This window comes from Callithrix jacchus, chromosome 5 (assembly GCF_049354715.1).
Source record: "Callithrix jacchus isolate 240 chromosome 5, calJac240_pri, whole genome shotgun sequence".
NCBI lineage: Eukaryota > Metazoa > Chordata > Mammalia > Primates > Cebidae > Callithrix > Callithrix jacchus.
In genome coordinates this window covers 29,278,634-29,304,535 of record NC_133506.1, presented here as the reverse complement: position 1 = coordinate 29,304,535, position 25,902 = coordinate 29,278,634, and positions in this window count along the sequence as shown.

Here is a 25,902-nt window from a genome sequence, read left to right as displayed (position 1 = left end):
ACAGCCCTTAGCTCATGACTGATGGGGGTTGGCGGCCCCAGGCCCTCAGGCTGGGTAACTCTGGAGCACATGCTTTTTGCCATTTTCTAACTTTCTTCACAGCATTAAGCTCGGATTAACCATGGTAGGAACTTCTTTGCTAACTCTGGTATCTTCTTCCATTCTGTGTTAGTCCATTTTTATGCTGCTGATAAAGACACACCCCAGACTGGGCAATTTACAAAAGAAAGAGGTTTAATGAGACCCAACACTTCCACATGGCTGGGGAGGCTTCCTAATCATGGTGGAAGGCAAGGAGGAGCAGATCACATCTTACATATGGATGACAGCAGGCAAGAGAAGAGAGATTGTGCAGGAAAACTCCCGTTTTTAAAACCATCAGGTCTTCTGAGACTTATTCACTATCACAACAACAGCATGGGAAAGACCCGCCCCCATGATTCAATTACTTCCCACTAGGTTCCTCCCATGACACCTGGGAATTGTGGGAGTTATAATTCAAGATGAGATTTGGGTGGGGACACAACCAAACCATATCACCTTCTCAGTCTCACTTCCACATTCTCCTCCTGGGACTCCCATGGAGTACCTCTCAAATAAATGACTTTCACTTTGATTCTCTGCTCATAAGCAGCCTGCAATATAGTCAAACACCATGACACACAGACTCCCCATATAAAAAATAACAAATAACACGAGGAAAGCAAGGAACAGGGGAATATGTATTGAGAGTCTGTTCTGTTGGGCTTCTGAGATACAGTACTTCAGTTAGTCTTCATAAACAGCCTTGTCAAAATATCAAGGTCATGTGCTTGAAGAAGAAACTGTGGCTTAAGTAATTCAAGTAAGTCCTTCAGGATCATAGTATGTCCTAGGGCCAGGGTTTGAATCAAATTCTGTGAAACCATCCCAGTGATCTCAGCTCCAATGACTACATGATGTCATTAAATAGAAATATGCCATATAATTAATAGGTGATCAGACAAGGAGGGAATGTTCTGGGTTGGAATGACCGGATGGTGTTTCTTGGAGTCCTGGACTGGAGGATGCTTTGGTGAGTGGCCAGACAGTCTTCCAGGAAGCAGGACCCACCTATGCAGAAACTCAGAGCCCAGAAGGCACATTTTGGCTTCACATGTTTTCATTTGTTTCTGAGCATATTCTGTTTTTAGCTTCTCAGATCTTAAGAATTTAAAAATAACATATGTTGGAATACTTATCTTCTCTGCTGTTGCTTTTGGGGTACCTGAATTAACACACATTAAAAGGAGATGCATCTTCAGGAATTCATGAACCAGCTTTGAATAAAACATAAAAGAAGATAGTTCTTATTTTTAGAACCATATAAAGAAAACAAAGCCAGTGGGGTCATCTCCTCATCTTTAAAACATTGGAGTGAAAGCAAAAGCATCACTTCCATTGGGAGTGGAAGAAAGGCTCACATCAGCAAGTGTTTCGTGGCCAGCGGCAACTGACAAGTCTTGTGTGCCACTGAGCCCATGTTCTGTCATCAGACTGCTGCAAAAGCAGGTAGCTTAATTAACATTATAAGAATGGTCCCGTCAGCAAGAATAAAAGACTATTTTCTTAACTTTGCAGCCCCACTGGGTGTCTGAGAGATGGGCACCTCATTTTAGCCAGCATAACAACTTTAGCAAGCAGCCAGAAGAGTACTTCTGCTCTTCTCTTCAGAGTCCTTAAAATTAGCACATCTGGATCCTAGGATCTTCAGCAGATTTAAAGTAATTCAGAATGCAATTACAATGCCAGAGAGATAGCACAGCCCATCTTTGCAACCCCAAAAGAAAGCCAGCCCTTTGTCACAAAGGAGTTTTGTTTTTTGTTTGAACTGGGATACCTGTGCTGAACGTGCAGGTTTGTTACATAGGAATACATATGCCATGGTGGTTTGCTGCACCTATCAACCCATCATCTAGGTTTTAAGCTCCACATGTATTAGGTATGTATCCTAATGCTCTCCCTCCCCTTTTCCCCTACCCCCTGACAGACCCTGGTATGTGATGTTCCCCTCCCTGTGTCCATGTGTTCTCATTGTTCAACTCCCACTTATGAGTAAGAACATGTGGTGTTTGGTTTTCTGTTCCTATGTTGGTTTGCTAAGTACACAGGCATACATATGTTTATTGCAACACTATTTACAATAGCAAAGACTTGGAACCAACCCAAATGCCTATCAATGATAGACTATATAAAGAAAATGTGGCACATATACGCCATGGAATACGATGCAGCCATAAAAAAGAATGAATTCATATCCTTTGCAGGGAGGACATGGATGAAGTTGGGAGCTGTTTTAAGCTGAGGTCCCTGAAAGGAAAATCTGAAGTGGAGATTCTTGTGCAGGTGATTGACTGAGGGGTTCCCACAGAGACACATGGAAGGGAGTGGGGGAGGACAGAGAAAGGGAAACAGAGCAAGGGTGTGTCATCTGGTGAAATGGACCTGAGCCAAGTCCCAAGGGGAGCTGTTTTGGAGCACAGCTGCACAGGAGGGTCTGGGTTGCTTAAGGCAGGGGCCTGGGCTTTTATACACTGCCTCAGGCCATTAGGGCTCTGGGTGCTGCAGGGTGGAGAGACATAGCTCAGAGGTCCTCTGGAGAAGTCACTGCTGAGAGTCTTCATAGCAGCTCCCAGAGCAGCCAGAAAAGGGCCCTGGAGATCTGGGCCAGCCTCCCACAGCATCTGCTCCTAGGTACTCTGTGCACATTTTCCTACCTCTCCCTGGCCCTTCGGCATGCTGATGGGGGTGGGGCTGGGGGGTTGTACCCCTCACTATTGAAATCTCTCTTTGAAAGTCTGCTCTCTGCCCAAGGAAACCTGAGGTCTTTCCCAAAAAGTGACCTTCATTCACCCCAAAGTCTGAGCCTTGCAGGGTGGCCCAGCCCAATGTGGGCAGCCTAGTCATTGTCCTACACCCTTACATCACGGTGGACGGGGAGCTTCATTCACGTAGGAGACGTTGAACACACTTGCTCCATTTGAGTGTTTTTCCTCTCTCTCTATTACCACTAAAGAGAACTTCAGCACTGTTGAGCCCTATTTCGCCTGCATTAAAGAAAGCACACCTCCTAAGGACAAACTTTATAAATTATCTAGAGATGATAAAGCCCAGATCCATACTGAATAGCAGTGAGGTTTGAAATGAGCAGGGTGTCTGCAGCTGCCTTGCAGTCATAGCACTGGATGCCACGGCTGATATCTTCCCCACTCCTTCAGGGGGCTTCCAGCATCCCCTGCCCCAGCAAAAACATTTGCTTCTGATTGCAGTCTCTCTGTTTCCCTCTGGGAAAATAGTGTCCTTGGTGAAATTCTTACTAATTATGCAGCTTGCCTCTTACTATCTTGGCATAATAATGATAAGCTCTGGCATCTGTGTAGAAAGAGGCCGTCGTGAGCTTCTGTCTTGTTAAGATGGCTCAGGAGGGCTGATATTTTGAGAGTCCATTCATCTCACAAATACATATGAACTATGTCTTCAGTGATCTCTGAACAAGAAAGCAGAGGCTGGAAGGGGAAGGAGGGGAAAGCACAGACAAGGGTTGGGGCTGAACCCTGACGGGAGAGGCTCCAGAGTGCTTTGAGGAAATTTCAAAGACTTTACCAAGTGTGGATGTGGGTAAATAAATTTAATTCTTAGGCCGGGCACGGTGGCTCACGCCTGTAATCCCAGCACTTTGGGAGGCCGAGGTGGGTGGATCACGAGGTCAACAGATCGAGACCATCCTGGTCAACATGGTGAAACCCCGTCTCTACTAAAAATACAAAAAATTAGCTGGGCATGGTGGTGCGTGCCTGCAATCCCAGCTACTCGGGAGGCTGAGGCAGGAGAATTGCCTGAACCCAGGAGGTGGAGGTTGCAGTGAGCCGAGATCGCACCATTGCACTCCAGCCTGGGCAACAAGAGAGAAACTCCGTCTCAAAAAAAAAATAAAATAAAATAAAAAAATTAAAATAAAAAAAATAAATTTAATTCTTAAAACAGTAAACAGAATCTATCAATGGAATGCCTGTTGAGTTCCTCTGCGGTGACCGGCTGAGGGGCTCTGTGTTCACCTCATGTGGAAAGTGCATCAAGTGGAATGCGGATTGTCATGTGGATTTGGACACACACGTATACATACAAATACACATGTGCATACATACATGATACATATATACAAATACATATGTGTGTGTATCATCTTATTTAATCTTCAACTAACCCTATGGTCTAAACTTCTCACTTTGTAGAAAAGCAGGACTTCGTGATATGGGATAGCTGTGCACTTTTCCTCAAATTCCGTGCGTTTCTCACACCGTTCTTCTGACATCTCTTGATTTGCTGAGAACCATCATTCTCCTTCGAAAACCTTCATCCAAACTGTGAATATATTAGATAGGGTGTTTCAACGGCACTGTTTAGGAATCCCAACACAAACGGCCTTAAGTGAGGATATAAACGTGTGGAAATAGCTGATCATGACGGGGCAGCAGCAGGACGAGGCCATCACAGCGTGTCCCTCCGCTGCCCGGCGTCCTGCTGAATTATTCTTAGGCAAGTTCTGGGCAAAGGTGGATTAGAGCAGATGAGAGAATCCGGATTGGCCTTGGCAGCCACCTCCCATGGGGAGAAATCAGAGGTGAAAACTGTACCCTGAAGCTCTGCAGCTTGCAAGCTGCATTCCTTTTATACGAAATTCAAACCGTTGTGCTTCATTATCTCACCTTCCTTCTGACGCTTTTTCCTGAGCAAAGCTCTAGACTTCCCTCCAAAGCAGGAAGGTTTGATCTGCCCCCACTGATCCTTCACTCCATGCACGTGTGTTTTTTCTAATTATAATGGAGAGGCAGCACATCTTGATAACCACGGGTGTAGCCAGTCAGGTTTTCTCTGTGGCAACGCCTCGATCATACTCAGTAAAATATTTGATTCTCAGCTCTCTTGATGGCTAACCGTTGTAGAAAGACAAAATAGTCCATAGTCCCCTGACTTCCCCCCAGTACTGGCGGTCACTCCCACTGCCTTCTTGACCTAAACACTCTTGCCTCAATAACTTAACACATTTTTTCTCCCAGCGAACCCTGACACCTATCCCCTGCAATGCAATGGATTCCCCGCCTGGCACATTAGTAAGTGCCACTCAGCAAAACTCACTGTTGTTTTGGAAAGCAGGGCGCGGGGCTTCAGGCGGGCCAGAACTAAGGGAAAGTTCTGAAAGACAATGAGTAGATGGGAATGTATTGAGAAAACGCATCAGAACCAAGGGTCCTGCTGCCCCATGCAAGGAACACGTGCACCTCCAAACAAAGTGAGTTTCCCTGGAGCACCCCAGGGTAACAGCAAAGGCAGCGACAGTGGGGCTGGGCCAAGGGGACTATGGGCGGTGAACCACCAAAGGGTAGAACTTCTGTGCCAGGCTCTGTTTCACAGCGGGATGGAGATGAGAGGGTTATACTTACAGTGGGGTAACGTGTGAAGTGTTGAACAAACTTGCCTGGGATCAGATTTCAATAGAACCTTGTTTCATGATCTGTCTTTGGGGTACACAGTCCGAGACACCGTCTCTATGTAATGCACCGTAGTGCAGGCACAAGCAAAGCCTGGAGGAGCAAACAGGTGACAATCAATCCCGCCTGGAGTTGCGATTATAAGGTCAACTTCCCAGGGGTGGGGACGTCAGAGCTGAGGGAAGAGTGTTTTTTGGGGGGCTGTGAAGGTGAGAAAGGCAGCACATGAAGCAGAGACGCAGTATCCACGAGCTTTCCCTTTTCAAATATTAGTTTTTCTATATACACACAGGTACATATATATTTGTGTGTATCTGAAGATATTTAAACTAACTCCATCTATTAATGTCTTCTATTAAACATTCAAACTAGAGATGAAATATTGGATGTTTGATCTATTTCATCCAAGTGAAATGGATTTGGAGTTTTCTTCTCCTAGTTCTGCTCATGGTTATAAGGAATGCAAGAGGGAAAAGAAGCACATATATTTATAATTCCGCAGATTCTTGGTAAAGATGTAGGATATTTGTAATTGGAAGGTCCTTTATGGTTTAATGGAGAGGAGGGATGGGTACACATGGCAGCCAGCACCGATGTGTGGCCAAGGCTAGGGGGAAAACCACAGCTATAAAGCCAGGAGAAGGAGTAGAGGGGAGTCCAGGAGAAGAGACGCCAAAAGCAGGAAGGCTTGGCACTGAGTTAAGGGGAGAGAAAGATTTAAAAAGTGATTTATCTTCCACATGGCCAAGATGGAAGACCTGGGAAGAGCTGCCTTATGGAGATGTCCACTAACTACAGTGCCTTCACCTCTAATAAAATCTCAGGATAATTTTCTGTGGTGCAAGATCATTCTGCTTGGTAACATACATGATGACGCGGGGCAGGGCAGATAGTCAGGAACCATTCACACGCATGAAAGGAGGCCTGGGAAAACCACCAAGCATGCAGCAGGCTTCTGAGAAGACACATTTCAAGCCTACCTCTCCACGCGCCTGTTCGCTCTCTCCCTGGATTCTCACTTGCGTGTTGCTTGAGCAGGAATTCTATATTCATGGGGCCCTAGCCCCATGGCTCAGCAACTCCCCCGATCAATACGGATCCCCAGGCTATAGCAGGAGGCCTGTAACGCGCTGGGTGGCAGAGTTCCCAGAACTAAATCTCCGTCACATGTAGTGCCCACATGGAAAGGGGTACTGTGACTCTCAACTTGGGGAACGGCCTGAGCTGGGAGACACTTGAAGCCCTGAAATAGCCACAGAAAATTCATGCTGGGACATCAATTTCTCGCAAATTGGTAGTTTTAACTCGTAATTTTAATGTTTAAAAATATACACATGAATTGTAGAAAACTGTATAACTCATAGAGATTTCAGATATACACTTTAAATTATTACTAGTGGCAGGCTACTGTAGATTAAGTCCATGGGACTCTAGGGAATATACATCCAAACTCTTCTGATGCTGGAAGAGGAATGATCTGGTTGAAAATTCTGAGAAATGCAGAACCTTGGAGAGACATTGGGTCAGGGGCCCAGCTGCAGGTTCTGCATCTGTCCCTTAGTGATGTGAGGTTTTTAACTGGCTTAATTCCTTTTTAAGTTAAATGAAAATAATGAATATGCCTGTTATACAGCACATCTTGGGTCTGCTGAGATGAATGAAATCCAGGCTGTGCTTCTCTGGGGAACATAGGCAAGTTAGCATCTGTAGAAGCCGCTGTCAGCCCTTGGACCACCCTGCAGGTCGCCACAGGCCGTTTCAGGGTCTCTCTGCCTCGAAGCATCCTCTGGCTGAGGACAGTGCTTTGCCCAGAGTTTGAAAGGACTGGAAGTGCCAGACAGTTTATGTTCCAGTAGCAGGCCCCCCAGAATGAGGCACCATAGTTGGTAAATAAATGCACCAGCTTTCCTGCTCTTTACTGCCCTGAGGTGTGTCCTTCTCAGGCTCTGCATGGGGTCCCAGTGGGATTGGGCCCTCATTGTGCACAGACAGACCCTGCTCAATTCCTCACCCTTTATAGATTTCCATCCCTCCCCACATCCCACTGGTGGTTCCCAGGGTTGACTCCCATGTCAACTGCTGTCATTAGGAATCCTTGTCTTAGGATTTGCTTTTGGGGATGGATGACAAACTAGGACCAAATCTGTATGTGCGATATACTATGAGAAGCTGTTATGGAAGTGCTGTGAAAATCTAGAAGTCCAAAGAGAAAATAACAAATTCCACGGTAGGGGGAAGAGATAGAGGGAGGGACCAAAGACAATTTCCTGGAAGTGCCCTTATTGCTCAGCAAACAATGGTGAGCTGGAGTTAGCCAGAAGGCTGCAGTGATGAGAAGGGTACAGAAAGCAGAGGGCAGAGCTCACGTGAGGCTATGAGGCCTGAGAGCAGCAGGATCCTGTTGGAGACTCATTTTTTTTCATCCGCACAATGGGGCTATAGGGCCAAATAACGTTATAGAAACTGCTTGTCTCTGATAAACTGTAATTCCAGCTCTAAATCTCATTCAGGGGAAGCAACTGGAGGCTGAGACTGTGAATGATCAACCTTGCCAAGAGTCCCTCAAAGAATTCTGTTCAGCACCATGAGCTGGGAGAAAAGGAGAAAGAAGGGCAAGCAGGTGGCGGCCCTCTCCAAGGAGTCTGCTTTTAATTGAAGCCGCATTGGGTAACAGGGCTTGGCTGACCAGAATGCACAGGGAAGGGTCAGCAGGGTACCCATGGTTGTGCTTTCCGGGGTGAAATTGAGTCTAGAAGAGGAAGAGAAGGAAAGTGGTGGTAAAACAGTGTAGAAGAAGGTCCATTTCCAAATGAAAAGTTTGCTTTCAAAAAATGAGTGAATTAAATGGAATTATTAGCAGAAGGAGCCTAGATGACAGCTGTATCTGGAGGCTCTGGGGTATGGGGTGGGCGGAGATGGCTTCATGCTGCTATCCTTGGAGTGGTCCTCCCTCATGAAGGAAATACTGCAATGCTTGCAGAGATTTTGCCACAGTGGGTTTAATAGCCATGAGCCAAGGTGCAGAATTTATACAATATCGAAAAGGAAACTCTGGGATTTATTCAGGTGCACACCAGATGTGCTGGCAGTGGCCCCTCAATCAACTGCAGAGCCTGGAACCCCACACGCTTTTCCCCAGTTAACCCTTAGAAGACCACAGGGCCCAACTCTGAGATCATCCTTGGTCAAAAGCCACTGGTGGTCAGAGTACTTATTCAGTGTTGCTACATGCAGAGCTGTGGGCAAGGTACAACAGGCAACGTATTAGAATTAGCATGAAGTGTCTCCATGTTGTGATCAATTTGTTCACTCAGTGAAGTAAGTCCTACATACAGGATAGATGGTTGGTGACAACCTGAATGTTGAAATTCATTTGACTATTTGTAAAGATCTTCTACTTGGAAAAATATCAGATGTGCCCCTATGTTTTTAGAGTTTAACATGTGTGGCTGGGGAGCTGGGACTGAAGGGTCGCAGGAGGCGGGGACCATGCTTTAAGCTCCCTCTACTCTCTCTCCTTCTTAAAGGGTCCAGCGATGGATGCACACAGCAAGTGCCCAATTGATGTTTTCTGTTTCTGATCCCGTAGGGGATCTCATAGGCTGCATGGCTCTGTTCATGTCATGGGACATCCTTGGGCCTTGGTTTTCTTATCTGTAAAATGACTTTCCCAAGATGGAGTGTTCCATTTTCTCTCTATGAAACACACATTAAATCCAAATCTGTCCTGTGAAAGCAGCCACCACTGAAGGCAGACTGGGAGGGAGCAGAGCTGCACTGGCCGCGAGCAGCTCACCCACGGTCGGCACAGCTGGCCTGAGTGCTCCTGTGTGCTTCCCTCGTTTGATCTGGATGTGAGTCATGCAGCCTGGTCCCGACCCAGCCAAAATTACTACAATCGAAAACTGGTGTCACTGACCATAGGAGAGGACAAGGCACTATGGCCTCAGCAAATCCTCTGAACCTTAACGTTTGGAAGATATTTGGAGCGAGTAATTGCCCTCGAGAGATACATAGGCCAGAAGAAAGTTCAGAGAATGCTCAGGTATTTGAAATGGCGAGTAAAATAGTCATTAGAATTGGAAACCCAGAAAGGGTCTGTAACCAAAGAAAACTATTTACTACCCAGCACTCACCAAGGCAAAGCTGTCCGAGACTGGAAGGTTCCTGTATGTTGGGGCACGAAGCCCTTGTGGAAAAACCAGAGCGTGTCACACCTATGGCTTTGTCTGTCCGGGGCAGCACTTCTTGTCTTTCAGGTAAGATGTTTACCCCTCCCGTCTGCTTGTCTGTTGAGGCTGGAACTATCAGTCATCATTCTCTGATACCCTGGACCCTGGTGGGCCCCTGACCCAGGCTGACCCAGTCAGAATTCTCTATGATGTTTGTAGCCAGAATCAATGTGAAGGGTCCTATTTCCTCCCTGGTCCCAGTCTTGTGAAGAGGCAGGCCACATGGTTCCAGAAGAAGCCATTACTCTGGCTTCACTCTGACAGTCGGCCAGGGAAAACGAGGCAAACACCGTAGAGAAGTGGGTGCAGGAAACAGAGGACCAGTCCCCAGCCATCCTTAAGGTCAGCTCTATGTCCCCACCCACACTGCTTAGGGTTTTGGCTTCTGTGTTCGTCTCTCCTATTTTGAAAGTCTTTTCCTTTCAATTGCAGATGAAAGCCTCCAGACATAGAGCATTTGTAAACGAAGGAAGCCCTGCTCTGTGTGTGTGCACCACCTTTCTCAGAGCTGCAGCAGGAGCTTGCTATTTATTGTGTTCCTAAGCGCCTAGTGTGTTCTGCCTCTGGCACAACTTGAGTCTCTGACCTAGGAAGGCTGGAGGAGACAAGTATGTGGGTTTGCTCGGGAAGAAAATAATGCTGAACATGTTTTTGTGAACGAAATTTCTTTTGAAAAAGGGTTTGGAGAAAAGAGATTTTAGGTGTACAGTTTGCAAACTGAGGAAATGCAGCCTTCGGAGTAAAAACTAAGATGTGTACCAGAGAGCAAAGGGAGAGCTCTGGTTTTCTAGTGAAAGCGCCTGCCCAAGTTCCCAATCAGGTCCATCAATGCAAATGAACCGTGATTGGTCATGGCAGCTGAGTCCTGACTGGTTGAAGCAGCTGAACCATGATTAGTTAAGGAAGGGCTGGGCCTCAACCACGTCCCAAAGCTGAACAGAAGTGTCGGTTTTCAGGGAGCTCCAAGTATGTGTGTGACCTCTAGTCAGCAAACGGCTACTTGACTTTATTTTAAATTTGGGCCCGGTTAGACATTTAGGATCCATCTTTACGGACTGGCTCTTTCAGGTTCACATTTATTCACATCTTCTAATGAAACAAACTGTCTCTAGACCATGCACTTGAGCCCTCCAATACTCAAGTCTCCAAGGAAGGTGACGTAGCCCAAGGGTCCTGTAAAATAGCCATCCTTCCAGGTGACTGTCAGCACGGAAAATTGGAGGAGCAGCTTCAGAAAAAGGCTAGATCTGCCTTTACCCAGAACAGTGAGTTACTGTACTGCATTTGTCAAGGCTACTGCTGTATTATTTTAGCATTTTCATATTATTTCAATATTTTATTTTATATATTTCAATATTTTATTTTAGCGTTTTCATAAAAATGAAGAAATAAAGGCAAGAGAAAATATTATCTCAATTGTATCAGATTAATCAAAACCATTAACATCAAAACTTGATGGAACAATCACTCATCATTTTAAACAAAATTTGAATCTACTTTGGTGGCTCCCCCATAGGCCCAGAGGGTTCTGCCATTCATGTTCTTGAATAGGGAGCTTTTCTCATAAGATTTCCAACTGGCAGATATGGAGGGGAGGAGAACATTCAGCAAATTATCTCCAAGAAACTAAAGACAGAAGTGAGCCACCCACTTCTGATTCTTAGCCCTGAATCTCAGGTTCCTGAGCTCTGAATCTCAATAAATATTTGAGACTCTGGTCATTTTTTTAGGACTTTTGCTTAAGCAACTCGTTTAACATTAAAGAAAGAAGCAAAGAGAGTATTTCTCTGTTAATGAAAATTCCTATTAAAGATTTTGAAGGCTTTCCACTGCTTATAAAGTCAAGTCAGGACATTCCAAGGGGACCTAAGAGGTTGTCCATGGTACTGCTTCTTACACTTTCCAGCTGTATCTTCTTGTTAAATTTTATCTGTTTCCCATTCTGCCCCTACCTCCTTTTGAGGGTTTGCTTTTTAGAATACAGCAAAATAGGAAAACTCTCTGCTGATGGTTGAAATACGAAGTAGTATAAGTACTTCAAAGGGCACTTTGGCTATCATCTGGTAAAGTTCAACTTTATGAGACACCGTAAGACCCAACCATTTCTCTTCCAAAAAGAAGCCGTAGAGAAACCTCTGCCTCGTACAAGGAGGAAGGTACAATAGTGATCACTGAAGCTTTTAAAAAATACTATAAAGTTCAACCAAAATGTTTATTCATTGGTAATCAATAAACAAATTGGGGGTATATTTTAACTATTAACCGTTGTTAAAATACACTAAATCTACTTATTTTTGCATATGAATTTCTAACATCTAATGTTGAGAAGTAAAAGCAAGTTGAAAATCTTATGAATAAAATAATTCCTGGTTCATGTAAACTTAAAAAAACAGAAAGCAACACCATATACAATGGGTATATTTATAACATACACATATGTCATAAATTTTAAAATATCATTTGAAAGGATATGAACTACCTTTGGGACAGAGGTCAGAGGTCTTTTTCAGCGAGAGAAGCCAGCGGGACGAGGGAAAGTTACTGTGTCAGCTAATATTGTATTATTTTAATGTCCTAAACAAATATGGCACCGTTGGTTTGAGTCTTAGTTTGAAAAATGTGAGTGTTGATATGAGCGTCTGTAATATTAATCAAAAAACTATTTAAAATATTTGAAATATTTGATAATTCTAAAAAACTGTAAAAGAACTAAATAGATGTAATATAACAGCAAACAGAAAAAGGTAGTGGTTGTAACATTAATATAAAATAAGGTAGAATTAAAAGGTTAAATCATAAATGAAAAAACACCTTTAGTTTCCGTCTTCTATTTTAATTTGTATCTTCTCTGGCTAGAATTTTATGAATTTTTTAAGCTTTTATTATATTGTATGTGTTTTTATACACCAGCTCACATCCTTTGTAGAATGAATGACCAAACAAGACATCCAGCCCTTTTCATATCGGAATAAGTGAAGCAAATCTGACATTAATCCTAGCGCTTTTGAAGTGTGTTATGTAACTTGTACTATCTTTGTAGCTGTTTTAATGATACAGAAAGGAGCGCTGTCCATCCTGGCTAATGGATAAATCTTTCCAGACACAGGATACCGTCAGCAAATATTTAATCTAAAGATGGTAAATATTTTAGGCTTTACCTGTTGGAAAGTCTCTATGCAACTTGCTGCTGTTTTAGTGGGAAAGTGGCCATAGATAATATGTAAATGAATGGGTGTGTCAGTTTACTAACATGTCTTCACTTATAAAAGCAGGCATCAGGCTGATTTTGACGAAGAGCCAGAATTTACTGCTTCTGACTTAAGACACAGGGGCCTCCGAGGGATTTTATAAGCCATTCTGAGGAACATTTTGGGTCTTGTGCCCAAGGGAATGGTTTCTTCAATGACTGTACAAGATAAATTATTCCTCAGTTCTTTGCTTTACAAGAACAAGAGCTTTGACTTCCAAAACTGGGTGAAATGAGACATTTTCTTGTATTTGTTTTTATTTTAAGCAACTCTTCGTACGTGTAATTACACTTTTCCTGTTTGAGAAAAGTACGTCGTAATTTCCAGAGAATTCAAACTTTCCTTTCAGTTTCTAAATCTGTGACTTAGATAAATCTCAGGGAGATTCTGCCCAAGAACCAGTGGAGACCAAACTGGAGGTGAGAAGACACATCAACAGTGACTTACCCGAGACAGGGTTTATTTATTACCAGCAACTGCTGCCAGTCCTCCCCATACAGACTCCCACGGAGCAGACAAACAGGAAGACAGCAAGCCACTCAAGAACATGAATAGAAGGGGAGAAATGCTCATTCATTCCTTGTTTCTTTCATTCCTTTACCCAGTATTTAGTGAGCACTTACTAGGGTCCAGAACGCGTTGGTCATTGAGGACGTGAAGCCAAGAAGACAGTCACTATCTTTCCCTTCTGAGACTTAAATCAGTATCTCTCCTCTAGAGATTTGGATAGAGAGTGTCAAATATGAACACAAGGTAGGGGGCTCATTTAGCTAGCAGTTTTTACCCAGATTAACAGCTGATCAGAAAAGAGAGGCAAAAGCACCATTCAGCAAGCATATGCATAAGCCAGACATGTGACAATTCAAAGCCATCTGATGGACATAAACACCAAAATGTGAGGGTTTGAGTATACTTACTAAAATGTTAATCCTACTGTAGAAACTCCTTCTACCTGGAATTCAAAAAGAACTTGGACTTGAATATTAGGAGGAGTACTTTTATGATTATTGCTTAATGTATCAGTATACCAGCTGACCTCAGGCAATTGGGTCATGCAAAACTCTTAGGGTTTTTTTGTTGTTTTTGTTTTTTGGTAGAAAATGGCAGCTTTTAAAGAGGTTAGAGGTGGATGACTATTGACTTCTCCCGCTCCAACCTGGCTAGCAGGCTCTAAGGAAAGCTAATTTCAAAGAAAACTCTGACACGCATTTAGCTCTTTTCAGTTAAGGAGTTGTTAACAAGCAAGCACAGAAGCAGCTCATATAACTTGTTCTGTGAGCTCACTGAAGTCTCAGCCTTCTGTCCCGTTAGGTGCTCAGATCTTGCTTGGAAGATCACTTGAAGTAGCCACCCACAATTCCACAGAGGGGCTTCTGCTAACCACGTGGGCAGCTTCAGGCAGGCAGAGCCCTGGGGATTCCTGGCTGGATACAGAACCATAAGAAGATCAAGCTTCAGGCAAAATCACCAAATATCATTGATCCTTTGGTTGTTTATACCCCTGTTACAATACAAGGGTATTTCCATAACACTTTAGCCAATCCACATACTTTGATTACCTTAAATTTCACCAAAAGAGGGCACTTTTTAAACATTTACCAGCTTATTAAAAAGCCATAAGTTTCACTCAAATCTGCATGCGAATTAGACACACCTCAGATAGACACAGATACTAGGAGCTCTGCAATACTTGTTCCAGCAAAGGGGTTGCCTCTCTCGCCTGAGGCAAGTGCGCCTGCCTGGTTGAATTCTAGGAGGGCCTGAGTTGTGGCTCAACCCAAGTAATGGGCATGTAATCCCCCGCATCACAGGTGCTGTATTCAGCTGACACAATGATCAAGGAAGCACTATTACTTGCTATTAGTTATTAATAATAAAATTAGGCTGGTGCAGTGGCTCTCACCTGAAATCCCAGCACTTTGGGGGGCCAAGGCAGGCGGATCCTGTGGCCAAGAGATCCTGGCCAACACAGTGAAACCCCATCTCTACTAAAAATACAAGAAATTAGCTGGGTGTGGTGGCACGTGCCTGTGGTCTCAGCTATTCGGGAGGCTGAGGCGAAAGAATTGCTTGAACCCAGGAGGCGGAGGTTGCAGTGAGCCGAGATTGCACCACTGCACTCCAGCCTGGTGACAGAGCAAGACTCCATCTCAAAGAAAAATAATAATAAAATTAGTATTAATTACCATTATGGATTACTATTTATGTTTTAGCAACTTATTTACATAAGTACTGATAATTTGGGGAAAATTGTCACATTTTTTGAAGTGAGAAGATAGGGCATAGTGGTAACCAAATGAAAAGAAATAACCATTAGGAAACCCTCACACAGAGATAGATAGATAGATAGATAGATGATAGATAGATAGATAGATAGATAGATAGATGATAGATAGACAGATAGATCCTACCAAATCAAAATGAGCTCTAGATAGGATGGTTTGCAGTGGCTGTACCTAAACTATGACAGCATTAAATATTAATAGGGGTATCTTCTTCCTAAGTCTGCTGGGAACAATGGGAAACTCTGAACCTAAGACCACCTCCTGGCAGTCAATCTTTGTCTCAGCAAAATCTGAAAAAGTGTAACCAGACAAAAAATTAGTGTAGCAAGTTCTTGTTCAGTGTTCAGTGCTTCACGTCCACCACTTCGCTGGTCTGCTGCGCAGCCTCACAAGGCTGGCCGGCACCATGGTGCCCTTGGCGAAGCTGGGCAGGTGCTAAGCTGTCGGCAAGGCCATCCAGTTGGTGAATGGCTGAGCTAGATTCCAACTTGGTTCATACAACCCTAAGCCCATGGTCTTTCTACGCTACTCCATTGAGTTTCTGACGATTCCTGGCATGTGAGAGGACAGCCAAGCTTACCCAGCTGTTCTGAGGCCATGTGTGGGTGTTGGCCATGACATACATGTTTCTGTGATGCGTATTGTTCATAGATGTTCTAGGTGTGTTTACACATCTCTTACTGTTCCCAAGGCCAGCTCCATGTCCTCCCAGCATTGCGGGCATTTGAAGCTAGGATATGGGTAAATACCAATGTTTTGTAAGAGATCAGTCAATGAACAATTTGCTATAAATCTTTTTGTTCTCTCTCCTCAAGTTCTCACTTCTAAGCCCTTTCTCACAGAGCACGAGCTCATTATTTCTGGTAAGATTGAAATTTACTATTTTTTATTGTGAGCTTTCTCAACTTCCTTTATTTTCAGTTCAGATTCTTTCCGTTTTTACTGACCCCTTCATTGCCTGCCGTATTTGAGGGATAAGTACCTCCTTCCTTGTCAAAGTGAAGCCTTTGACCTTGAACTCAGCTTTCTTTTCTTTTTAAGACCATGGTCTATTTGTATTAGGGTTCATTCTTCAATCTTCACTTCTCTTTTGGATGCTTCTCCTTGACCTTCAAAAGACAATAGCCCCTGATATAAAGCGGGATTCCTTCTGCCCTGTGACTTCCTTCCCCTGCTTTCCCCTCTCTAGTCTTTCTGTCCCTACACATTTTGCTATCAGCCTTGCTGTCTTACCCGTAGTCCTCCACCCTCCCGTCCCTGCTCAGGTCACTGAATTTAGACTGAAGATGCTCAATAGGCAACTTGCTTTTGTGTGAGCCTGAATTTAGCTTTTGTGGTATATCAACTTGAAAAATGGGTTTGGACAGCTTGAAAACGGAATGCATAGGTATGGCTTGCTCAGAGTCAGCACATAGTAAGTGTGTGGCCAACATGTGTTGAATGACGTTGCATTCTTAGAATTTTCCATTTGGTCGTTACCCCTATCTTTGCATTATGAGCTTCTTGAACATGGGGCTCTATTTGACTTACCCGGTATTTCCAGCATTTGGCAACTGCAACCCACCAGGTGTCCCAGGAGCTCTATGCACGAATATTAAGAGGTCTGCATGCCCTTTTAGATGTGTTGAATTCCACCGACACATTAGTCTAGTTACTGCTTCAACAAAATGAAGTTAGTTTCGCAAGACTTGTTTTTAATGAACATATGTTGAGTCTTATGCAAAAGTACTTTCTCTACTGCTACACTATTTTTTAATCATACTATAAAATACACCATCACCAATTTAACTAATGCCTATTGTTGAGCATTGAGGTTACTTTAAATTTCTCGGGTCCAAAGTGGCTCCCACCGGAGGTCATGGCGCTCGCGAAGGCGAGGTCATCAGTTCAAGGCTAACCTGAGCAACCTCATAAGCTCAAACTGATTGGCAAATAAATAAATAAATAAATAAATTTCTCTTGGTTTTAAAATCACAGTCATAATCATCCTTTATATAAATCCTTGACCGTCTCTAACTGCTTCTTTAGAATGCTTAAGGGTGACTTACTTCATTAAGGAGCACTAAAGTTTGAAGGATAGAAAGATTGTACCAATTTACATTCTCATCAGCAGAGAACGATAATGTGCATGAGAATGCACCTTTACTTTGGTTTATTTTTAATAACTAGTGTCATATTTTGTTGATTTTAAATAAGCAATTTTATTATTTTAAGCAGCACAAAATTGTTGAGTAAAAGACTGGGTAAGAAATGAAAAGAGAAAACATCCAAGTAAGACTAAAAACTACTAGACTGTTACCAGACATGCAGATAGTTGCTACTGAGAAACAGTCTTCCCTGGTTGCTTTTCCCGTTTGGTTTGGCTTTGCTGGTGGTGAAGACGCAACCCTGCAGGGTTTCCTGAGTGCTCCTGGGGACAGGACCACCTGGGCTCCTCGAGAGCAGAACTTCCCTGCTGTGCTCCCTCCTGGATTTACAACACTTGACATCGTACTTGACAGGCAGTAGGCACTCAGTAAGTGCTTGCTTAGTGAATAAATTAATGAAGGAGAGTAATAAGGAAGGCTGTGTCCCTTCGTTCTTTCTCTAGATCCCAGTCTGGGCTCTGGGAATCACAGGACGGAGAGAGTCAGACATCATGTTTTATGTTTTTAAAGCTGCTTATAAACCTAAAGTGTGGCTGGCTGTTCTTCCCTGTGGCCAGCTCAGGCCATGAATGGGCATCATCCCAGAAGAGGCTACAGGACAGTTGCTCCTGTGTGCGGTGGCTGAGCCTGCATGGAATGCAGAGCACCTGAAGCCAGGTCTGCAGGGACACAAGGTGTACATTCAAAAATTAGAAATAAAGAGCTTAAAAGGTACTATAAATTAAACAACAACAATTTTAGCACCAGACAGAATTTCTATCTGTTGACAGAAAACAATTTCTATTACAGAAATTCATAGACAGGAGGAATCTCTGTACTGGGCAAGAGAAACTGAGATTGATCCCAGAAACATGATCTGGTACACAACAGATAACGTACATGCACACACATACACAGGCACGCACACACATACACAGGCACACACACAGGTACACGCATACACACTTACACATGTGTGTACCCATGCTGAATCAATGTCTGCCTAAGTGATGGATGAATGGTGATGTCTAGATAGAAAGACAGAAGGAGAACCTCACAGTCCACACCCGAAAAGGGCAGAGAGCCTTGATGTTGGGCACCGTTACGGTACCTCCTCAAACAGAAGTTCAAGGTTGCACTGCTAGTCTGAGTCAAGAGTAAGACTGAAATTACATGGCGGCATTTCCATTCCCACCACCACAAACCTTCACAGACGCATTCACAGCTACACTACTGTAGATTCGTCCATGCATCGCACGGCACCACAGGTGCATGGAGGTGACCGGGTAGACCCACAGCCCTACCACCAGCCCTGGCCAGATCTTTCTGCTCCTCTGTGCTTCCAGTTCTAGCTGTCTTGCTGCGACAGTACAGGGTAGTCCCAGCTGGATGTCATCTGCATGAGAGGATGAGGGGAGAGGTGGGGCCGGAGGTGGGGCCGGCCATGTGGTCTTAAGACACACAGCCCATGGGGCACTTGGGGTTGGCTCCTGCCATAAGCCCTCTTCTCACTCTGTGCAACACTATCCACTGGCACTCAGTTTGAGGAGCGAGGACCTTTTATCTTTCTCTCTTTAGTCTGATGTGCCTTTCAGCCCCTCCTGGCTGAATTAATGGGGACATCTGTCACCTTAGGGCCTTGGAGAGAATGGCACTGCAGAGATCACAGGGAAGAGACGAAGACCTCATGCACCATGCTTGTGCTCGTGTTTCTTATTTGGCATGGTTCTGGGTCACTGCAGGCAGGAAGGCGTGAATTTTTTGTTGGGGATGTCATATATGAGCTGAATACAGGAACAGAAGAGAGAAAGAAACAGCTTATCTTCTTGCAGACAAATCAGAGCCGATGGGGCTCTAGGCAGCTGCTGCCTTTTCTTTGTTTTTCAAATTACTTAATCAAATTTATTTTAAATTTCTTTAAATGTGTTCAATGTAAAGCTTCCAAATCAGGTTGAAAAAGGGAAATGTGTGTGGGAAAGGGCCTTGACTTGAGTTAGAAATGGGAAAATGTGACCCAGGCCACCCTAAGTCTACTTGAGATGAGTGGATTTCAAATGCATTCCCAGAAGCAAACCTTTGGAAAAATCCAAGATCTGCAAACAGGTCTCCTGTACACAGCTCTGACACAGACTATCTACTACCTGGCCAAGAACACGTTCTGAAGGTTTCTGGGAACTGCTTCCACAGATGGCTCTAAGGGAGAAGCAGCAGCAGCAGTAACAGAGGACACCAGCAAGTGGGAAGAGGGAATATGAGGTGCCCTTGACCTGGAGCCCCAAAGGCATGTTGAGAATGTAAGAAGCAGAGAATGAATCAAGATGTGAATCAGGTGAGAAAGGGAGATGTGAAAATGAAACTAGACGTGGAGTAGGCTTCTGAAAAATGTCAGCTGTGATGCTGGTAAAATGAGGTGGCCCTAGGAGCAGCAGGGCCACCAACTAAAATGTATCCTGGGCTACCACCTGTCAATCACAGGTCCACACTTCCGAAGTGGCACCGATGAAGTGAAAGGGGAGGGGAAAAGCACCACGTGCGGCAATTGGCCACAGTTACTTATCTCTATTGAGACAAGAACAACCAACGCACAGGACTGGGTGAGAATTCACCAGGATGATCCAGGCAGAACACAAAAGTCAATGCGTAACTCACAGGTTCCTCCAGCGATTTCAGAGCACAATGTCAGTGTCCCAGCATTCATTCATTTATTCACTCGACAGTTACTGAGGGCCCATTGTGTGCCAGGCACCACTTGAATTAGCAGGGGCAGTGCAATGGACTGAATGTTTGTGTCCTTCCAAATTTCATACGTTGAAATCCTAGCTCTCAATGTGCTGGTATTAGAAGATGATGCCTTTGGGAGGTGATCAGATCATGTGCCGGTTAATCTTAAGTGTCAACTTCATTGTATTGAAGGATGCAAAGTATTGTTTCTGGGTGTGTCTGTGAGGGTGTCGCTAGAGGAGATTTACATTTGAGTCAGTGGACTAGGAGACGCAGGTCCACTCTTAATCTGGGTGAGCGCTGTCCGATCAACTACCAGCACAGCTAGGAAAAGCGAGTGGAAGAAGGTGGAGTATGCTGACTTGCTGAGTCTTCGGGCTTTCGTCCTTCTCCCATACTGGATGCTTCATGCCCTTGAACATCAGATTCCAGGTTCTTTGGCCTCTGGACTCTTGGATGTACACCAGTGGTTTGCTAGAAAGTCTTGGGGCTTCAGCCACAGATGGCTTTGCACCGTCGGCTTCCCTGCTTTGGAGGCGTTGGGATTTGGCCCGTCCCGCTACTGGCTTTCTTACTCCTCAGCTTTCAGAAGGCCTATCCTGAGACTTCACCTTGTGATTGTGTGAGTCAGTTCTCCCTAATAAGCTCCCCTTCATATACACACATGTCCTATTAGTTCTGTCCCTCTCAGAACCCTGACTAATACAGGTCATGAGAATAGAGCCCACGTGAATGGAATTAATGCCTTTATAAGAGACCAGAATGAAATTGAATCCTTATCTTATCCAGGTTGTGATAAAGAGTTAAAATCTAAAATTTATTTAAAAAAAACTCTTATAACTGAACTGTATAAAATAAAATAACCTGATTAAAAATGGGGAAAGGACTCAGACATTTCTTAAAAGAAGATATAAAAACAGTCAACAAGTATATGAGAAGTTCAAGATTACTAATCGTAAGGGAAATGCCAATTAAAATTACTATGAGATATTACATCATATCCCTGACTATTCTGAAATAGCCAAGCTGCAAGGATGGCTATTATCAGAAAGACAAGTGGTAATAAATGTTGGTCAGGTCATGCATAAAGCCCTACTACATGGCTGGTGGAAATGTAGATTGGTACAGCCTTTATGGAAAATGTCAAAATGCATGCTTTGAATGAAGAGACCCCCTAAGCAGGCTTTGTGTGAGCAACATGGCTGTTTATTCACTGGGTTCAGGTGGCTGAGGCCAAAAAAGGACGTCAGCCAAGGGCAGTGGTATAGAAGTTGGTTTTGTAGGTTTGGGGTGGGCAGTGGAAAATTACAGAGTAAGTTACAGTGGTGGGGGTAGGGGCAAGGAGTGTACACTACCATAGGTTCAGTTACAATGGCGGGTGGGGGAAGGTGTAAGAGTAGTTAAGATAGTGGGAGGGGGCAGAGGGATATTCACAGAGCAAGAATGGTTAGGATGGCAGGGTGGGGTGAGGAGTTAGAGGAGCAAGATCAAAAAAACTCAAAAGCTAGCAGAAGACAAGAAATAACTAAGATTAGAGCAGAACTGAAGGAGATAGAGACACAAAAACCCCTTCAAAAAATCAACATATCCAAGAGCTGGTTTTATGAAGAGATCAAAAAATAGATAGACCACTAGCCAGACTAATAAAAAGAAAAGAGAGAAGAATCAAATAGATGCAATAAAAAACAATAAAGGGGACATCACTGATTCCACAGAAATACAAACTACCATCAGAGATTACTACAAACAACTCTATGCACATAAACCAATAAACCTGGAAGAAATGGATAAATTCCTGGACACTTGCACTCTCCCAAGGCTAAACCTGGAAGAAGTTGAATCCCTGAATAGACCAATAACAAGGGCTGAAGTTGAGGCAGCAATTAATAGACTACCAACCCAAAAAAGCCCAGGTCCAGATGGGTTCACAGCCGAATTCTACCAGATGTACAAAGAGGAGCTGGTACCATTCCTTCTGAAACTATTACAAACAATCCAAAAAGAGGGACTCCTCCCCAACTCATTTTATGACACCAACATGATCCTAATCCCAAAACTGAGCAGAGACGCAAATAAAAAAGAAAACTTCAGGCCAATATCTATGATGAACATCGACACAAAAATCTTCAATAAAATACTGACAAACAGAATGCAACAACAAATCAAAAAGCGTATTCATCACTATCAAGTAGGCTTCATCCTGGGGACGCTAGTCCAGTTCAACATACACAAGTCTATAAACACAATCCATCACATAACAGAACCAAAGACAAAACCACATGATTATCTCAACAGATGCAGAGAAGGCTTTCGACAAAATTCAACAGCGCTTTACACTAAAAACCTTCAATAAGCTAGGTATTGATGGAACATATCACAAAATGATCAAAGCTATTTATGACAAACTCACAGCCAATTTACTGAACAGGCAAAAACTGGAAGCATTCCCTTTGAAATCTGGTACAAGACAAGGGTGCCCTCTCTTACCACTCTTATTCAATAAGTATTGAAAGTTCTAACCAGAGCAATCAGGTAAGACAAAGAAATAAAGGTATTTGGGAAGCAAATTGTCTCTATTTGCAGACAACATGATTGTATATTTAGAAGACCCCGATCATCTCAGCCCAAAATCTCCTGAAACTGATAAGCAACTTCAGCAAAGCCTCAGGATACAATATCAATGTGCAGAAATTACAAGCATTTCTATATACCAATAACAGACAGAGAGCCAAATCAAAAGTGAACTGCCATTCACAATTGCTACAAGAGAATAAAATACCTAGAAATACAACTAACAAAGGCTGCAAATGACCCCTTCAAGGAGAACTACAAACCACTGCTCAAGGAAATAAGTGAGGACACAAACAGATGGATAAATATTCCATGCTCATGGTTGGGAAGAATCAACATGGTGAAAATGGCCATACTGCCCAAAGTAATTTATAGATCCAATGATACTCCCATCAAGCTACCAATGACCTTCTTCAGAGAACTGGAAAAAAACACTTCAAACTTTATATGAAACTGAAAGAGAGCCTACATAGCCAAAACAATCCTTAGCAAAAAGAACAAAGCTGGAAGCATCATGCTGCCTGACTTCAAACTATACTACAAGGCCACAGTAATTAAAACAGCATGGTACTGGTACCAAAAGAGAGACATAGAGCAATGAAACAGAACAGAGGCCTCAGAAGCAATACCACACATCTATAATCATCTTATCTTTGACAAAACTGAGAAAAACAAGCACTGGGGAAAGGATTTCCTGTTTAACAAACAGTGTTGGGAAAACTGGCTAGCAATGTGCAGAAAGCAGAAACTGGAATCTTCCTGATGCCTTATACTACAATTAACTTTGGATGGATTAAAGATCTAAACATAAGACCTAACACCATAAAAACCCTAGAAGAAAACCTAGGCAAAACCATTCAGGACATAGATGTAGGCAAGGACTTCATGCTAAAACACCAAAAGCAGTGGCAGCAAAAGCCAAAATAGACAAATCATATTTAATTAAACTGCAGAGCTTCTGCACAGCAAAGGAAACAATCATGAGAGTGAACCAGCAACCAAGAGAATGGGAAAACATTTTTGCAGTCTACCCATCTGACAAAGGGCTAATATCCAGAATCTACAAAGAACTAAAACAGATTTACAAGAAAAAAACAAACCCATTCAAAAGTGAGTGAAGGATATGAACAGACACTATTCAAAAGAAGACATCTATGAGGCCAACAAACATGAAAAAAAGCTCATCATCACTGGTCATTAGAAAAATGCAAATCAAAACCACATTAAGATACCATCTCTTGCCAGTTAGAATGGTGATCATTATAAAATCGGGAGACATCAGATGCTGGAGAGGATGTGGAGAAACAGGAACACTTTTACACTGTTGGTGGGAGTGCAAATTAGTGCAACCTTTGCGGAAGACAGTGTGGCGATTCCTCAAGGACCTAGAAATAAAAATACCATTTGACCTAGCAATCTCATTACTGGGTATATACCCAAATAAGTATAAATTGTTCTATTATAAAGACACATGCACATGTATGTTCACTGCGGCACTGTTTACAATAGCAAAGACCTAGAACTGACCCAAATGTTCATCAACAGTAGACTGGATAAAGAAACTGTGGCACATCTACACCGTGGAATACTACACAGCCATAAAAAACGATGAGTTCGTGTCCTTCATAGGACATGAATGAATCTGGAAAGCATCATTCTCAGCAAACTGACACTAGAACAGAAAACCAAACAACACATGTTCTCACTCATAGGTCGAACAATTCGAACATGTGGACACAGGGAGGGGAGCATCACAAACTGCTGTCAGTTGAGGGAGGCTAGGGGAGGGACAGCATGGGATGGGGAGGGATAGCGAGGGGAGAAATACCAGATATAGGTGATGGGGGGATGAAGGCAGCAAACCACCTTGCCATGTATGTACCTATGTAGCAATCCTGCATGATCTGCACAAGTACCCCAGAACCTAAAGTACAATAAAAGAAAAAAGAAAATTCCAGAGGCTCTGTAATTTTAAACCAGCTTCCCCACTGTGCCACACTTAGGCACCAATGATGAAGGTTTTTTCCAGATGCTCTACTTGAGACATAGAAAATAGGCAGCTAGCTTTGGATATATAAGTGTCTAATCTTTTATAAGAATGTGGTTCATGTTGGACGATGACTTGAAGGCATCCAGCAATTTCTCTACTGGCTACCCCTTCCTTATCAAGATGAGATGACACCATGGATTACTGCATGGACTATTTTGTAACTTAATCATCGTAAAGAGGTAAATACATGATTTGTGTCAATATAAAACTCTCTCCTGGTAGTAGCAGAGTATGCTATGGAATCTCCAGATCGGGTCATGGTGGGCATCAACCTCAGTGTAATTTTCCTGGCTTGTAGACTGGTATGAGTCATAACCTTTAACCATCAGAAACCAAGGCTGAATTACCTACAGTAGTATTGGGAGGCCAGTACCTTAGAAAAGATTGGGCTCAAATTGTGAATAAAAGGAGGGAAAAGCTTGGAACTTCATGAATTGTAGATAATAATGTTGGGAGCCAGCCCAACCCTGTGCGTGGGTGCCCCGTGACCTGGCATTGACGATGGAGTGAGAAAAGCAAATAAAGACAAAAACACAAGAGTAGAAGTCCCCAGCGTGGGTTCAGGGGTCCAATGCACTCTCGCAAGGGGTGAACTGCGTTGGCACTGAGCTCTGGGCTCCATGTGCTTTTATTAGGTGTATACACTTGTTAATTTCAGGGTGGGGGAGCAGGGAGGAATGATCAGGGGAGGATTTGAAACTATTGGGAGAGGCCTTGAAACTAAGGTGGGCAAGATAGCCGAGGGGGAGAAGTGGGGTCTGTAGTATTCAGTAGCAGCTGTGATATTTTTTCTTTTTACATTTTATAATTTTAAAATTATTTTAATTTTCTTTTTCAAAGTACATCTGAGCAGAGCAAGATGTGATTCTCATGCAAACCTAGAACACTGAGTTTTACCCCTTGGTTGCTATCAAAGTGCATTTGCATCAGAAGCATAGTGGATAAGGAGCCATCAGGTTTGACCACACCCAATGCATCACGGGGCTTTTCTCTCTCCAGCAATGGACACCGAGCAACCAAGATTACTCCATTTTCTGACAGCCTAGGCAGAGCCTGTGGTGTTCCAGTAATCTCTGCCCTGCACAGCTTTTCCTGCTTGCAAGCTCCCATCTGCAAAGACCCTCCCGGATCTTGTGAGCAGAGGTCGCCTCCCTTCTCAGAG